This window comes from Felis catus, chromosome E1, assembly GCF_018350175.1.
Source record: "Felis catus isolate Fca126 chromosome E1, F.catus_Fca126_mat1.0, whole genome shotgun sequence".
NCBI classification, from domain to species: Eukaryota; Metazoa; Chordata; class Mammalia; order Carnivora; family Felidae; genus Felis; species Felis catus.
This window is the reverse complement of record NC_058381.1, coordinates 4,455,041-4,471,932: the sequence shown is the minus strand read 5'-3', so window position 1 is coordinate 4,471,932 and position 16,892 is coordinate 4,455,041. Positions and strand designations below refer to the sequence as shown.

General features: G+C 53.6%; 1 protein-coding gene across 4 annotated transcripts in view; it reads left to right on the top strand.

Annotated features, from left to right (window-relative positions):
- GAS7 (growth arrest specific 7) overlaps positions 1–16,892 on the top strand; it is a 217,514-nt gene that overhangs the window by 65,241 nt on the left and 135,381 nt on the right. The window contains exon 1 of one of the 4 annotated variants that reach the window (XM_006939788.3): positions 1–111. The exons of the other annotated variants lie outside the window; for them this stretch is intronic. The gene's annotated coding sequence lies outside the window, so the exon portion shown is untranslated. The remainder of the gene's footprint in view (positions 112–16,892) is intronic. 4 annotated transcript variants of the gene reach the window in all.

Below are 16,892 nucleotides of genomic sequence, written 5' to 3'. Positions count from 1 at the left end.
CCAAGAGGGAGGCAGAGGAAACCACACAGCCTGTTCTCCAGGCTTGCTTGGGACACATTCTTGTGCCTGGCTTTCCTGTGGAGGGCTCACATCTTGGAGTGGTGTTGAGAGGTAATTGTCCCTGAGCCTGGTGACTTCCTGCGGAGGAAGCCACATCTTTGGGAAGTGAGAGGGAGGTGCACGTGGCAGGGTGTGGAAAAAAACGTTATCTTTGTGGTTTTAAAAGCCATCGCACAACCGGGTGTGTGTGTGTGTGTGTGTGTGTGTGTGTGTGTGTGTGTGTGTGTGTGGTTTCTTCTTCTTCTTCTTCTTCTTCTTCTTTGAACAATAATATTACCTTGGTTGCTATGATATTGTTGTGGGGGTGGCTAATTGGACGCAGACCCGATACAGGCTGGTTTCTGGTGTCCATAGTGATTATCAGACTGCAGCCGTGGCACTTGCTTCTAGTTTCTTCCCTAGATTGAGAGGCTGGCAGGGGATCCCTGGGCAGTGGCTGTGGGCGACACGTTGGTTGGACATGGGACCCCGAAGCCCGGACTCAGTCCCGGGGAGCTCATCTCCGGTCATTTCCGTGGCTGGAATACAGCCCAGGTTTGCTGAGGGCTGGGAGCGTGGGAGCTCCTCCTTGGAGGTCCTGGACCACGGGGGAAGCGATGCCCACAGCAGGGAGAAAGAAGTGTCCCTGGCAGCCCCCGGGAGCCATAGCTGGTGTGAGGCTGGTAGCATGCACCCCACGCGCCTGGCAGGTGCCGTTTGCGCTGAGATCGCAGCCTCAAAGCAGAAGGGTGTGTTTGGGGTGCGTTTTCGACTTTTTGTGGAGTATACGTACCAGAAGCGTCTCTTTATTTGTTAATTCCATGCTTACTGAATAGGTGACGGATAGATCAGGCCTGCTGTTCGAAAGGTACTGAAGAGTCTAAAGAAAAACACGTGGCCTCCTCGCCACACCGGACCTCCGCCTCCGCCTGTCAGTTGCCCTCCCCAGAGGCAAACAAGTTATCGGTTTCCTGCGGGCAGTTCCAGAAACCGCGGGCATTTACAAACACGTGCGCGTCTTTATTTTCCCTCGCGCAGGTGCTCTCTGCTCCTGACCCTCTGCACCTTGCCGCGGCCGCTGCTGTTTTTGCAAACCCACAGCCGTATATCATGGAGCTTAGTCGGTAGCAAGAGTGTCCTTTTAGTTGATTGCCTCTCCCTGTCTGGCCCCGTGTGTCCCACTATTGCTCTGGGCGGGAGGCGGGGGGGCATGTGAGTGGATGGGAGCTCTCCAGGCTCCCGAGGGCCACAGGCAGAGGACCCTTCTGAGCAGTGGCCCGGGGCCTCTGCAGGCTGACAGGTTGTTTTACAGGCTCTCGGGTCTCCGGGTGAGGGGCCTCCTTTTGCCATCTGAATTTTCTGCTCCATTTCCAAGCTGCTCTCCTGGTCTCCCCCTGCTTCTCCCTCTCTAATCTCTACCTTTCTCCACCTCACCCCTGCACGAAGCAGTTTCCTCAACCTGCTGCTTCTGCTTTCTACTCTCCAAAGATGGCATCCTTTCAATGGACAGGTGGACCTGGCTGGGCAGAAATGCCCCTCGGTTTTACTTTTAATTAGTTCTATTTAAATAGTTCTGTGTGTGTGTGTGGGGGGGCACCAGGGTGGCTCAGTTGGTTGAGCGTCTGATTTCAGCTCAGGTCACGAACTCGTGGTTCGTGGGTTCGAGTCCCGCGTCGGGCTCTGTGCTGACAGCTTGGAGCCCGGAGCCTGCTTCGGATTCTGTGTCTCCCTCTCTCTGCCCTCCCCCTGCTCGTGCTCATGCTCTGTCTCTCTCTCTTTCAAAAATACACATTACAAAAAATTAAAAAAAAAAAGATTCTGTGTCTCCCTCTCTCTCTGCCCCTCCCCTGCTTGTGCTCTGTCTCTGTCTCTCTCTCTCTCTCAAAAATAAACAAACATTAAAAAATAATCTAAACAGTTCTGTGTGCACAGCGGTCACATATTGGATTTTGTGTGTCCGCTTCTCAGGATGAGAATAAAAATCTGCAAAGCAGAGTGTATTTGCTATGTGTTGAATCAAGTCAAAATAGCTGGGGTTAGGGAGGGTCCCAAATTAAACTTGGAATACTGGCCTTCCTCGAGGAATTTTGAAAAAAAATTTTTTTTTCTTTCTTAGGTTTATTTATTTATTTGTTTTGAGAGAGACAGAGAGAGTGAGTGGGAGAGAGGGAGAGAAGGAGAATCCCAAGCGGGCTCCACACTGTCAGCACAGAGTCGGATGCGGGGCCGGAACTCACAAACCACAAGTTCGTGACCTGAGCCGAAACCGAGTCAGACACTTAACCGACTGAGCCACCCAGGTGCCCCTCCTTGGGAATTTGATATCCTCGGCTGGACACGGCAGGCCCTGAGCTCAGCGTTGTAGGCACAGAGGTGAGCCGAGCAGGCCAGTCCTGTCCGGATGGGGCATCTCGTGCTGGGTCTCAGCACACGAGTTAAACCCAGATCCAGGAGTTCAGAAAACCATTGTCCTTGGACACTTAGAACTTCCTTGTCGTGTTAATGAAGACGAGGTGTATTTGTCTCTTGTCGCTTCTGTAATGAATTAACATAAACTTAGTATCTTAAAACCACACATTTATTCTCCCCTGGTTGTGAAGGCCCAAAGCCTGGAATGAGTCTGGGTTTTTTTTTTTGTTTTTTTTTTTTCAGGCTTATTATTTATTTTGAGAGAGAGAGAATGTGAGTGTGGGGTAGGGACAGAGAGAGAGAGAGAGGGAGAGAGTCCCAAGCAGGCTCTGTGTCATCAGCGCACAGCCGGATGAGGGTTGACCTCCTGAACCGCAAGGTCATGACCTGAGCCGAAGGCAAGCGTTGGACGCTTATGTCCAATTGAGCCACCCAGGCGCCCCCCTGAAATGAGTCTTCTGCAGCTAAAATTAAGACGTCAGAGGGCTGGTTCCTTCTGGAGGCTCTGGGATGCGGAGGGAGTAAAGTCTGTTTCTATCCTTTTCCGTGTTCTAGAAACTTCTTCCTTGGCTCATGGGTACGTATCATAATGCCTTATCTCCCCAACTCTGGCCTCACATAATGTCTTCCCTCTTTGCTCTGTGTCCCTCTCACAAGGACCCTTGTGATTATATTTAGGCCCCACCCGGACAATCCAGTGTGACCTCCCCATCTCAGGATCCTTAACCTCCTCACGCCCACCAAGTCCCTTTTGTCATATAAGGTTAATGCCTGCAGGTTCCCAGATTTGGGGTCTGCCTGTGTTTGGGGGGCCATCTTTGGCCTGTCATGAGGGGTGGCTTTCTTTCTTTTTTTTTTTTTTTAATTAAACTTTTTTAAACACTCATTTTTGAGAGAGCATGAGTGAGGGAGGGGCAGAGAGAGAGAGGGAGACAAAGAATCCGAAGCAGGCTCCAGGCTCCGAGCTGTCAGCACAGAGCCTGACGCGGGGCTCAAACCCATGAACTGCGAGATCATGACCTGAGCTGGTCAGACGCTTCACCGACTGAGCCACCCTGGCGCCCCAGGGGGGGACTTTCAGTACTTGAAAGAGGAAGTTTGGGTGACAGAAGGGCATTTGCTGAGTCGGTCACTTCCCCGGATGTTCTGAATTGGTGGGAAAGGGCAGAGCTTGAGCAAACCATCTTTGCGGGACTGATGTCCCAGAAGCAGTGGATCTCTAATTGGGTGGGTCCTCAAGTCTCGTAGAAAATGTGGGAAAGGGACAGAGGCCCAGACCCTGACCCACTTCAATGAGCCTGGCCCTTTGTGTTCTTTGTGAACTTTCCGGGTGACTCCGGTCCTCAGCAACGCCTGAAAACCGTCGCTCTGGGGAGCCCTCTCCGGGATCATCTGTGTGCGGGCCTGTGGGAGGTGGAACTTCCTGTTTTCTGTAAGCAGCCAGAGCCAGCCTGCAGACAGGAAGTGTGGGAGAAGACCAGAGGAGGGGCCTCCTGGCTGGCAGAGGAAATGCCACCTGTGTCACACCTGGGAGGCGAGACAAGGTGTGGCTTCGAGAAGCAAGAGAGAGAGAGTGCTAGGACCAGAGAGAAAGGCCTTCTTGGCTGCACTGAGGTAGGAACCAGCAGGCCCCGCTTAGGGACACGGAGGCCATTTATGGGGCCAGATGGGGCAGGGGCGGGGAACTGATTTGACAAGAGAGGTGAAGGTGACCCATTTTGGGAGAGAGAAAGCAGAGGAGGGGCAGAGGGAAAGAGGGAGACAGAGAATCCCAAGCAGGCTCCACACTGTCAGTGCAGAGCCGGACGCGGGGCTCGATCCCGTGAACCGTGAGGTCATGACCTGAGCGGAAGTCAAGAGTCAGACGCTTCACCGACCGAGCCACCCAGGCGCCCCCGTAATGCATTTGTAGTAAGTGAGCAGAGCGTGTCGGGCACTGTATGTATGGGCACGGGGCAAGGGGCTGCAGTGCCGTGGCAAGCAGGACCCACAGGGACGCTGGTGTCGTGAGTATACTTTGGGGTGAGGTGGCCTGGTGGAGTTAGACAGTCAGCGGGCAGACATAAATAATCAAGAGACATAGCCACGATCACGTGATTGCGCATGACTAACTGGTGGCTTCTTTAGGCAGAATGTTCCGGGAGGGCTTCTCTGAGGAGGTGACTTTAAAAAAAAATTTTTTTTTTTAATGTTTATTTTATTTTCGAGAGAGAAAGAGCATGAGCTGGGGAGGAGCAGAGAGAGAGAGAGAGAGAGAGAGAGAGAGAGGGAGACACAGAATCTGAAGCAGGCTCCAGGCTCTGAGCTGTCAGCACAGAGCTTGACAGGGGGCTCGAACTCATGAGCCGTGAGATCATGACTTGAACTGAAGTTGGCAGCTTAACCGACTGAGCCACCCAGGCCCCCCTGAGGAGGTGGTGTTGAAGCTGACATGTAGACCAGCCATGGGAAGAGCTGGGAGAAGGGCTCTTTGGGCAGGAGTGACAGCGAGTGCCAAGGCCACGAGGAAGGGCCCAACTCGCCCCATCCAAGGAGCAGCTAGAGTAGCACAGTCCGTAGAACTTTCCGCAGAGATGGGAATTCTGTATCTGGGCTGACCAATCGGCCCCCGGCCGCACGGGATAGCCGATCACTTGAAACACGGTTAGGAAGACTTAGGAACGGAATTGCACGTTTTATTTTCATTTTGGCTGACTTAAATTTAACTTTCAGTAGCCACAGGAAGCTGGTGCCTTTTCTGTTGAATAGCACAGGGGCTAACGGTCCGTGTGTCTGGAGAGAATCGTGTGAAGTAAGAGGAGAGAGAGAGAGGCCGGACTTCATTGCTTTGTGCATTAGGCTACCTAGTCTGGGTTTCTTTTTTCTAACGTGGCGCAAAGCCTTCGGTTGGGCTTACTTGAAAGTTCACATGATGTGATTGATGTTTTAGAAGTTCACTCTGGCTGCCACATTGAGAGTGAATTGTAGGGGGGGTGGGTAAGGGTGGAACAGGAGGCCAGTTAGGTCCTCGTGAGGATACGGGGAAAGCTGCTGGTGCCTTGAACAGGGTGGCCACAGTGGAGCCGGAGAAACACGGACGGATTCCGTTGGAAGTGGATCCGGCAGGAGTGGACGGGGAGGGGATGGGGAAGGCAGGAGAATTTGCTAATCCTAGATTTGGGGCTCGAGCAGCAGGAGGGATCATGGCGCCATTTGCTAAAACGAGGTATGGAGAGCACGTGTCCTTTTGGTTTGCTTTGTTTTTGGAAGCGACGAATATAGGCTCTTTTAGGGGGTTGGTTAGAGATGTCTCTTGAGCATCCGTGTAGAGATGGCAGGTAGCCAGGTGGTCATGGGGAAAGGTCAGAGCTAGAGAGAGGAAATCGAGGGTGTATAAAGCCAGGGGACAGGGTCAGGCCACTGAAGAGAGTGTGTTTATGGAGAAGAGGGGGAGGGGCAGGAGACTCCTATCCCGTTTGAGCTGGAGCATCCGAGGAAGATCCAGAAAGACCACTTGAGAAATGTGAGGTGCCCATGGCAGCCAAGAGAAGTCATTCTCTTGGTTTCCAGAAGGAAGAAACGTTGAATGCTACTGATTGGCCAAGGACTCGAGAAGAATCCAAGGTCAGCAGCGTGGAGGTCATGGGTGACCTTGGGAGAGCTGGCCCAGTGAAGGGAGTAGCAGAACAGTGGGGCTAAGAAAATAGAGGTCATGACCACAGGTACCTCTTTTGGGGAAAATATTTGCTGTGACCAGAAGCAAAGGAATGGGCGGGACCCGGAGGAGTGGGGATCAAGGGATATTTTTGTCTTTCTTTTTAAAGCTATGTGTTATGTGCTGATAAGTAGAAGGCAGGTAGTTTGCCTTTGATAGGAGGAGGGCCTTTTAGTCGCCATAATGGTGGGGTGGGGGGGAGGGACGGCTGCACATGTGAGCCCTGATGGAGTTTGGGCCAAGGGTTGATGAGCAGTTACTGTCCAACTGCTCCTGTCTTTCTAAGTGAAGCGAGAGGCAAGACCGTTATCTGAGACAATAGATAGTTGTCCCAATGGTGGAAAACAGTCCACAGGGGTAACTACAAGAGGACTGCACATGGCCACATGGCTCGGATTGTGCTTCTCAAACTTGAACATGCAAATGGATCACCCAGGGATTTGTTACGATGCAGAGTCTGGTTTTTTTTGTTTAATTAGAAAATTTTTTTTAATGTTTATTTTATTTTTGAGAGAGAGAGAGCAAGGGGAGGGGCAGACACACACACACACACACACACACAGAATCTGAAGCAGGCTCCAGGCTCCAAGCTGTCGGGACAGAGCCTGACGCAGGGCTCGAACTCACAAACAGTGAGATCATGACCTGAGCTGAAGTTGGAGGCTCAACCGACCAAGCCACCCAGGCGCCCCAGATTCTGGTTTCTGGTGACGCTCCTAGGGCATGTTGACGGCGCTGTCCTTGGGTCCCACTTTGAGTGAATGAGACTCCACAGCGCTTGTACAGTGAGAAGCTTAAGAAGACATGTGGTTCCCTGATGTGTCCCAGAGATGCCTAAGTCGTTTGCCCATTGAACTTACGCTTCAGGCAGAATTGAGCAAGAATTGAGTCCCTATTCGAGATTTGCGGCCATCCATCGAAAGGCAGGTTCTTTCCAGCCTACATGTCCATCGACCGATGATGGATAAAGAATACGTGGTGTATGTACGTATAATGGAATACTACTCAGCGATCAGAAAGAATGAAATCTTGTCATCTGCAGTGACGTGGATGGAACTAGAATGTATCACGCTAAGCGAAATAAGTCAGTCAGAGAAAGACAAATATCATCTGATTTCACTCATATATGGAATTTAACGTACACAGCAGATGAACGTAAGGGAAAATAATATAAAAACAGAGAGGGAGACAGACCATAAGAGACTCTTAAATACAGAGAACAAACTGAGGATTAATGGAGGGGTGTTGGGTGCGGGGGGGACGGGCTAAATGGGTAAAGGGCATTAAGGAGGGCGCTTGTGGGGGTGAGCACTGGGTGTTATATGTTAAGTGACGAATCACTAAAATTCTAATCCTGAAGTCATTATTATACTATATGTTAACTAACTTGGATGTAAATTAAAAAAAAAACAGCGATAAATAAAAAATAAAAAGACACCTCCCTGTAGATATAAGAAATAAATAAATAAAAGGTTCTCCTCAATGTCAGACCTATCTGGGGGATCTTTTAAAAAAAGAACAGGGCCTGACTGAGTATTTCGATTTTGATAGGGATTCTGAATTAAGGGATGTAGGGTAGATTCCCAGGGTTCCCTGTTTTTCAGAAGCTCCCCTGGTGATTCTAATGTTTATCCAGGCTTGAGAAACACTGATCTAAAATACCAGGTCAAAGGGATGATCATGGGAGTAAGTGGCCAAGGTGGGGTGGAGGCGGGGAGGCCCCTAGGAGGTGCGGGCTCCTGTCTGAATAAACAACTTGAGTCACCCCAAGTCAGCATGCCGAGGCTGTTGTGGCTGTCTGATTTTACATAGTCCTTTGAAAGCCAGCAGGAGCAGTGTGCCCATCAGGCTCCCCTTCTGGAATCTTCATAGGATCCTGGGATGGCTCCTTGGGGCATCTGGTCTCCCTTACAGGGTTCGTGGGTTGGGGGACCCATTTGGGCCTGAGGAGGGAGTTGCTCAGATGGTTCTGCCAGTCCTTACTGGTCCTAGCCCTTTAGCCAGTTTCAGAGAAGATTCTCCAACAGAGGGGCCCCTTGAGTCCTTCAGCCCGGTCATGAGCGAGGCTGGTTGCAAGGCTGAGAGCCCAAAATGTGATGAGGATGAATCGTCCCATCCAGTTGCCCAAAGCGATGACAAGAATCACGATAGAAGCCAGGGCCCAAAGCATCTCTTCATGTGGCGAGGAACTAATGCCTCCACAGCCAGCAAAGGGCCTGAGGTCTTCCAACAGCTGTGCGATCAGATTTGGAAGTGGATCCTCTTCCAGTTGAGATGATCATGGGATCACGGGCACCTTGATCACGGCCGCGTGAGAAACCCCACTTGAGGCTCAGGGTCTGGGCAAACTGGACCCAGGTCTCTGATCTGCAGAAACCGAGGCGCTAAATGTTTGTTGTTTGAAGCCATTAAGTTTTGGACTAATTTGTTATGCGACGCTGTATAACACACAGAAGGGGCCAAGGCCGCATCGCCAGAAGGTTCCGTCTCTTTACTTTCCTGTCTGCTGCTTCATTTTCTGCCTTAGCGACCTCTTCAGAAGGATTCTACACTCTTGGTGATCCTTAAAAAAATAATAATAAATTAATTTAAAAAGTAAGAAAAAGAAAGAAATCAATGAGTGGGTAGCTTTCAAATGGAGCCGGGGGTGGCCTGGTTGGGTGGCCGCGACAGCCCCATCCCAAAATGGTCACTGGCAGGATGTGGAAGTGAGGGGATCCTTGACGTCGGCCTGGGTTGGATTTGAGAAAACCGCCCCAGCTCTGGGGCAGACGGGGAATCCAGATGGTCCGTGTCGTGGAAGTCAGTGGAAAAGCCTCGAGGCCTGAAGGCCAAGGCTTTGGGGAGACCAGAGGCAGCGAGGGCTGCAAAGAAACCGATGGGGAGGGGTGTTCCCGGTTTTACCTGCGTGTGAGAGCATTCGCATCCACATCTGAGCGGAGACAGTACCGAGGGATCGCGCTGGCGAGGACATCAAAGCAGGCACGGGGACACCATCCTTTTGTGTAGGCTGGCGGCAAGATTTTGATCACGCGTGCTAATAGGAGGCAGGGTGGCGGGCTGAGCTAGGCAGACAATGAAATTAACCCTCGAAAAAGCCAAGGCTGCGAGGAGCCCCATAAATCACCGCGATTCAACTGTCTGTCAAACCTGAGTAATTCCTCCTGCAAGTCTTTTTTCCACCAGCAGTTTCCGGTTCCTCCTCCTGAGGCTCTAGGACTCCCCAGCGAGGAGGCAAATAAATGGATCTCCGCCTGCCGCTTTCTTCTCTCTCTTTGCCTTCTTGGTCTCCTGTGTAGGCGCTCAGGAGCTGGCCTCATGAGCTAAGAGCATTCCTCGTGCCCAGCAGGAGAGAAGAGAAAACTCCTGGCCCTTCTCTGTCCCTGTCGTATGCTTCTTGAGGGGAAGTGGAGGTGGGCGGTCTCCAGTGAGTCTGGGGAGGAAGTGAGCTGATCGTGCTCTGGGGTTTGGGGTACGTTAGGTTTAAGAGAGTCCGGCGCTGGGGAGGAGGGCCGGGCAGAGGGCCCTGTGTGCCCTGGCATGCTTAGCTGGTGCGCCCAGGGTGGCCAGTCTTGCGGGAGTCACGGAGGCACAGCTCTCTTCCCGACGCAGTGTTGTGTGCACGGGCACGTTTCCACTTTTGTACGGGGCTCCGCCCGGGTGGGATCACTCTCTCCCATCTCACCGGGCAGGTGGAGTGTTAGAGGATTCAGCTTGTGCGTGGCCATCCCACTTGGCCGCTTCTGCAAGAATCCCGGCGGTGGGGGGTGGGGGGAATACGACGGAGGAGCAGGTCCGGAAGCGTCTCTTCCTCCGTGCCAGGCATAGGAAGCGATCTGCCACACCCACCCCAGGGCCTTGGAACATGCCTCTCGGATCACTTGACCCCGTGACCGTGTTTAAACTTTTCAGGCCAGACGGACGTACAGAGTCTCTGTCTGCTTGGCAGAGAAGCCATCGTCGACGGCAGAGACCTCGCAGGGCCACACGGAACGAGTTCCTTCGTGGGGATGAGCGCATCCTGACTCTGTGGCTGGCTGGTCGGGCGGGTGCTGTTTGAAAACAGAGGTGCGGCGGAGGGAGGGCTGGACGGCGCATCCCCGGCTCCCGCTGGGTTTCCCATGACTCACCGAGGTGCTGGACAAGCTTCGGAGACTTGTTTCGCAAGCACCAGGAGACGTGCGGAGGAGGTCGTGGGAGCACTGTGCGGACAGGTGCACGTCCCCGACCCAGCGCTCGCCTTCACGCCCGTGGCCACAGCACGGTCCCTCAGCTTTTTTGGTCATTTATATTCAGGAGGCGGTGAGTTGCTGGTACGGTGGCTGGCGGGGGAGGGGGACGAGTCTGTGTGACCCCGGTGCCTCCTCGAATGCCACCGTGTTCTCTTCCCCCCTCGGACCTTGGGGTGAGAAGGCCTGGCCCACCTTAGAAGACTTCCTTTCTGCTTGGTGCCTGGGTCACCTGATGACCCTGCCCTCCTCTTGGGTCCATTCTTTGCAGGGAGGGCTGTCCTACCTGTGGGGGGTGGGTGGGGAATTGTGGTTTTAGTGTCTGCCTCCCTGGCCAGCCTAGTCTTGGGGTGGGGTGGGGGTGCGGGTGGGGGGGTCCCTGTGCGTCCCTCTCCTCCAGTTCACGTCTTCTAGCAGCTCTTTTGCCCAGTCACCCAGTGGAGCCCCCCAGGGAGGAGAAGGGGGCAGCGTGAGGTGAATGGAAGCATCCTGACGGGAGACGGGGACGCCCTAGGGTCTCGCTGGTGGCAGGAAGTGGGTCCAGGGCACGTTTGTATCCGCCTTCCTCCCTGCCCCGAGCGAGGGCTGGAGCTGCTAAGCGCGGGCCTGCTGTGTCCGCCTGCAGATCCGACCCGAGGCACGGAGCCCGAGTGCGTTTTTACAGTGCTGAGGTCATGGGTTTGCAAAAACTTGGAAAGCAGAGCAGCCTGGACCACGGAGCTCCCAGAGCCCACGGCCTGGCGTTTGCACGTGTGCCCTGGACAGCCTTGAACCAGTTTCACCTGACTTACGCGCCCGGCGGGTTCTGGGTATCCCAGGGAGCACAGCCTGTGGGAGATCGGGACCCGGCAGAGCCTGGGGTGTCTGAGCACCTGTGCTCTGCCCTCTCCCTCCGGTTCTGGGAAGGAAGTATTTATGGAGCACCTCGTGGGCACGATGCAGAGAGGACAGTGGTGGCCGCTTTGGCTTGCGGGCCAGTGGGGGAGGCCAGCCGTAAGCGGGCATCTGCAGGAAATGTGTGCAGGGCATCACAGAGGCTCAGAATAGGGGGACGAGCAGGACGGGGGGGGCACCTGGGTTGCCTCGAGTCGCTTGAGTGTCTGACTCTTCATCTTGGCTCAGGTCGTGATCTCAGTCTGTGAGTTCGAGCCCTGCATTGGGCTCTGAGCTGACAGTGCAGAGTCTCCTTGAGATTCTCTCTCTCCCTTTTACTCTCTCTTTCTCTCTCTGCCTCTTCCTCACTCTCTCTCTTTGGAACAGAGGTTCCAAAGGGATGCTCGGGAATCAAATCGGGGAACTTGCTTCCGTACTGTTTGTTTTGTTTTGATTTAGAAGATGTTTGGTGTGGCCCGGCCGAGGGATGGGCAGAGAGGTAAGATGATGAGGGAAGGAAGTTGTTTCTTCTGATAAGACCTGTTCTGTTGCTGGGGTTAAAAACCAGCTCAGCGCTGCTGAAGCAAAGCAGGGAACGTTGGGACTCCCCTGTCCCTCTCCATTAGCTCCAAAGGTGTCAGGATATGTGGTTTCTCACTGCACCTGCATTGCTGTTCCCACCCCTTAGGCCGACCTCATATTGAGGACTCTGGCAGGGGTGCCTGGGGGGCTCAGTCGGTTAAGCGTCCGACTCTTAGTTTCGTTTCAGGTCATGATCTCACGTTTCATGAGTTCGAGCCCCGCATCGGGCTCTGCACTGACAGCATGGAATCATGGAATCTGGTTGGGAGTCTCCGTCTCCCTCTCTCTTTGCTCCTCCCCCACTCACTCTCTCTCTGTCTCTCTCAAAATAAGTAAATAAGCTAAAGAAAAAAAGAAAAGAAAAGACTCCCCTGAGAATGGAGAGGTGTGGCTCCCCTTGGGAAAACAGTGGGGTGCCAGCACCCTAACAAGGAGACTGGGGGATGGGCAGGCAGGATCAACACGCGTTCACCACTGGTTCCCGAGAACGTGAAAGAGCCAGGAAGGATTTGTGGCTTTTGTTTTGCGTGCCAGAGGTGGTTTTGAGTAGGTGGATGCCATCCTGGCGAACGGAAGAGGGGCAACGTGGGGGGAGAAAGTTTGGAGAGATTTTAGCGGTTGAATAGATAGGACCTGGGAAGTCCCTTCCTTACCCTCCTCCCAGATGTGATGCTTTCTTTATTTTTACTTCCTCTGCTCCCCAGCCGGTCACTGACACCTGGGTGGTGGGAACCCAGCTGGGTGTGGGTACCGAAGGGATTGTTTCTCAAGGACTTGGTTCCCACCGAGGGTTAAAATGAACAAGCCGTACGAAACTCATGGTCTCTAAAGGCCACGTTGGAGGTGATTGAGTATGGGGAGTCGGATATGAAATGGAAACATGGAAGAGGGCTGATTTGGGGTTGGGCTTCTGGGGGCTGGGAATACATACATACATACATAATATACGTATATATTTATATAGATGGGAGGGAGTGGTTTGGGAATGGAATTTGGTTTTGGACATGTTGCATTTGAGATGTTAGTGGCCTGTGTCTTTGAGGGAAGAGTGTGGTTGATCCCATGAGTGGAGCCCGTGGAGGGACTGGGGAGTGATCCAGAGAGAGGGGGGCAGGCACAGAATCCGAAGGAGGCTCCAGGCTTCTGGCTGTCAGCACAGAGCCCCGTGTGGGGGCTCGAACTCATGAACCGCAAGATCATGACCTGAGCCGAAGTCGGATGCTTAACCGACGGAGCCCCCCAGGCGCCCCTACAGTGAGCACTTGCCCAAGTCAGCCTGCCAACACCTGCGTGTCACAATGCCCCTTGGGATCAAAGTGACTCCCTGGTCAAATAACGTTGAACCTTGAACAAACGAATATTCGTTCGTTCTTTCACCACCTTTTTATTGAGCACCTGTTACACGTTAGGTTGGAGGTGCCCGGTGTTTCTAACAAAAGCCTCTGCTTTCACCGCTTAGGTTCTCCGGGGGAAAGCAGACGATAAAATAACTAGATGATGTGCTTTCGGGCTCGTGAGGTACTGTTTCCCCGTCGCAGAGCAGAGGGCAGTGGGAGGTGATGTTTTAGATGGTGTTGACAGGAAGGCTCTGTGGTCCCTGATATTTAAACAGACCCGAGTAAAATGAAGACACAAGGAAAGAGTGTTGCAGGGGGAGGAAAAGTCCACGCACATGGGCCAAGAGGCGGACATACGCTTGACCCCTCCGTCGTGTCTGGAATAGAGGGAGGGAGAGACGGGGAGATCATTCAGGCCGCTGCGGACACGGGCTTTTTACTCTGCGGAAGATGGGGGTCCACTGTGGAGATTTGAAGCAGGACATGATTTTTTTTTTTTTAATTTTTAATGTTTGTTTATTTTTGAGCGAGAGAGACGGAGTGCAAGCAGGGGAGGGGCAGAGAGAGAGAGAGAGAGAGAGAGAGAGAGGGAGAGAATCCGAAGCAGGCTCCAGGCTCCGAGCTGTCCGCACAGAGCCTGATGCGGGGCTGGAACTCACAGATGGTGAGATCATGACCTGAGCTGAAGTCGGATGCTCAACCGACTGAGCCACCCAGGTGCCCCTCTCAGGATTGCTTCTTAAGGACTTAGTTGACAACTGAGGGTTAAAATTAACAGTCCTATGAAACCCACGGTCTTTAAAGACTTTTTTTTTTTTTTAATCTGTTCTCTTCCGCACACCCACGGGAGCGCTTTCTTTTGGAGTTCAGGCAGAAACGGTCGTACTTTCCCTGAGCCTGCTGGCTTCTTTTAAGGACCAAGGACCGTTCAGCCAAACGCATTGCCCTCCTTGCACTGGCCGCAAAGCTCGGTGCCAGATCTGGGGCCCACCTCGTGTGCCGGAAGATTGCATCACAGGCGTCCCTGACTTCTCCCAAACTTCATCATAGTTTCTTTTTCTTTTTTTTTTTTAAAGATTTATCTTTCTTTAAAAAATATTTTTCCTTTTATCGAAGTACGGTTGGCACACGATGTTCCACGAGTTACGGCGAACAGCAGAGCGATCCGTCAGTGCCGTTAGAACACCACTGGCTGCATTCCCCACGCAGTGGCTTTCATCCCCGGGACTTACTCATTTCATAACTGGAAGCCGGGACCTCCCCCCCTCCCCTTCCCCTTGCTTTCTCTGCCCTGTGTTCACTTCATTTGCCGCTCTAGGTGTCTGGTCCAGGAAGAGGGAGCATGGGGACGTGGATTCTCTTTCTCCAGGCCTGATGGTGACAGGGAAGCCTCATTTTGTGCCCCCTCCGTCCTGCCACCCTTTTTCCCTGCTTCAGTGTGGGGCCGGCTAGACTTGACTTTCCTCCTCTGGATTCGGTGCCCCCCTCCCTCCCAACTCGGGAAGCAGCCACTGCACGGGTCGGACGGCAGCTTGCCCCGCGTCATTAGGGATGATTTACTTCTCTGGCGGAGACCCCGGCCTGCATGTCCACACGGACCGCACGCTGAACTTGTGGAACAGCGTTTTGCAGTGCGCGTTGCTGGAGCCGCCCTCTGGCTGGGCCCGCACAGGTGCTGGTGACGCAGCCAGGGGCCAAGGCACTTTGCGCAGCGGGGAGGTGCTTGGGCTGCCCCTTCCTGAACCCCTCATCGCCGCTCAGAGTCCTGCAAGGTTCGAACCAGGAGAGATGTTTGCCAGCAGCCGGGCCGCCTGGGGTCCTCATACTCCCCTTCCCTCCCTCGGGCAACTGTCCCCTCAGTGCTCCAGGCACTGTCTGTGGCCACACGGGCTCCCTAGTTTATTCTCTCCCTCCCTCCCTTCCCCTCTCCTCCCTCTCCCCTCCCACATCTTTTCTGAAGCACCATAAGTGTTTTACCCCCTTTTGTGTACCGGAACCATCCCCGATGAGATCGTACCTTCCCAGCTCTGCTGCTGGGGGGCTTCAGGGTTTCACCCTCCCTCCTCTTCCTGAACCCACGCCCCCCCCCCCCCCCAGGCTGATGCCATTTTTAGTTTTCGGTAACTTTCTTTATGGAGGATTCTCAAGATCCCGTGGGTTTGAGCACCAGAAGGGCCCTGGAATCTAGCTCGGATTCCATTTCTCTGCAGCCAGAGGGCCGCAGGGTGAAATCTCCCCGCAGAGACTCCCTCATGGCCAGCCTGAGCCCTTGAGGCGTGTGGAGTCTGTCTTCTTTATAATGGTGAAGGCTTCCCAAATGTTTGAGGAAGCTGTTCAGAAAGCCCTCTCCATCCATTCATTCATTCATTCACTCCACATGAGTCAGAGAAGCTTTATTGATTTTCTTTGGTATGTTTGCAAGGTGTGTCTGCTGGGACCCGTGGGTAATGTAGACACCCAGTGTGGACACTTGGCCCTCTGCATCCCAGGGGCTTACAAGTTCGTGTCCTGGCTGGGACAGACACGGGCCACGTTCCAGCACACTGAGGCGGTGGTGGTGATGGGTGCCCCTCCGAACGAATCCTGGTCCGGGACCCGGTCACTGCCCCCATCCCCCGGGAGAGGGCTTCCTGCTTAGCAGAGATTGGGGTAGTTTGGGTGCACAGCCCCCTTGGGGACGCCAGGCTGAGCTCGCTCGGAACCCTGGGCAGGTGGCATATCTCCGTCCCCTGGAGTCTCCTTCTCCGATGGGTTTTCCCTTTTGGGTTTTCCCCATGCACACCCGAGCCTTGGGATCAACTCTCAAGAAACTAAGTGGGAACTCAGTGGGAACACAGGTTTCCCATTTGCTTAGAGGAAAAAAAAGGTAATGTTTTGTGTAACCGCTGGGATTTATGGGCCCTTAGCCGGTACCTGCTGATGCCCCGCGGAGGTCCTCTGTGGAACTCATCCGGGAGCTTGGAAGCCACGTCTGGTGGTCCAGCGTGTTCTCGTGGATGTTCCTCTCGCTGGGGTCTCTCTGGCATCCGTGCTCTGTCCCTTACTGCCCTGTCAACCTTTGTCCTCTGACGGTGACTTGGCTAGCCCTGATGTGTTATTCCCAGGAACGAGTGGTCACACAGTGTTCCAGAAGTCTCCTTTTTGCCCTCTCTACGGTTCTGTGTGACGGAGCCTGAGTCCAGCCTGGGGTGATGCCCGGTCCACACAACAGGATCTCTCAGGATTGTTTTCATCCACACTCCACCCTTCAGGATGTATTCTCAAGCTTTGGTGTGAAGTCAGAACACTTAACCTGCCAGCGATTTGTGTGGGTTCCAACAGCGTCTGCAACCCACGTGCATCCCTTTTCCTGTCATGTTTAAGTTCCTGCCCCTCCGCTTTTGCTCAGACTCGGTCGCCATCCCCTCCGCCCGTGTCCAGAGCCCGGGACAAGCCCAGGTTCCTCACGATGGTTTCATAGCAGGGGCCGCTCGGGGTAGCGTAAATTTTGTGCCAAAGCGGAAGAGACAGGATCGCTGCTCTCCCAGCCTCGCAGGGACCCTCGGAGACCCTGCCTCCCTCCCAGATAGTGTCAGTGCCAGAGTGCACACATTCCAGGCTGATTAGCTAATGACTTTGGACCGGGCTAGTGCGATGCCAAAAGTGTGATTCACTCAGTTGCAGGTAGGGACAACGGTGAGCATGCTCCGTTGCCATGGGGACGTGAACACCGATTCATCTCCAAGCAGA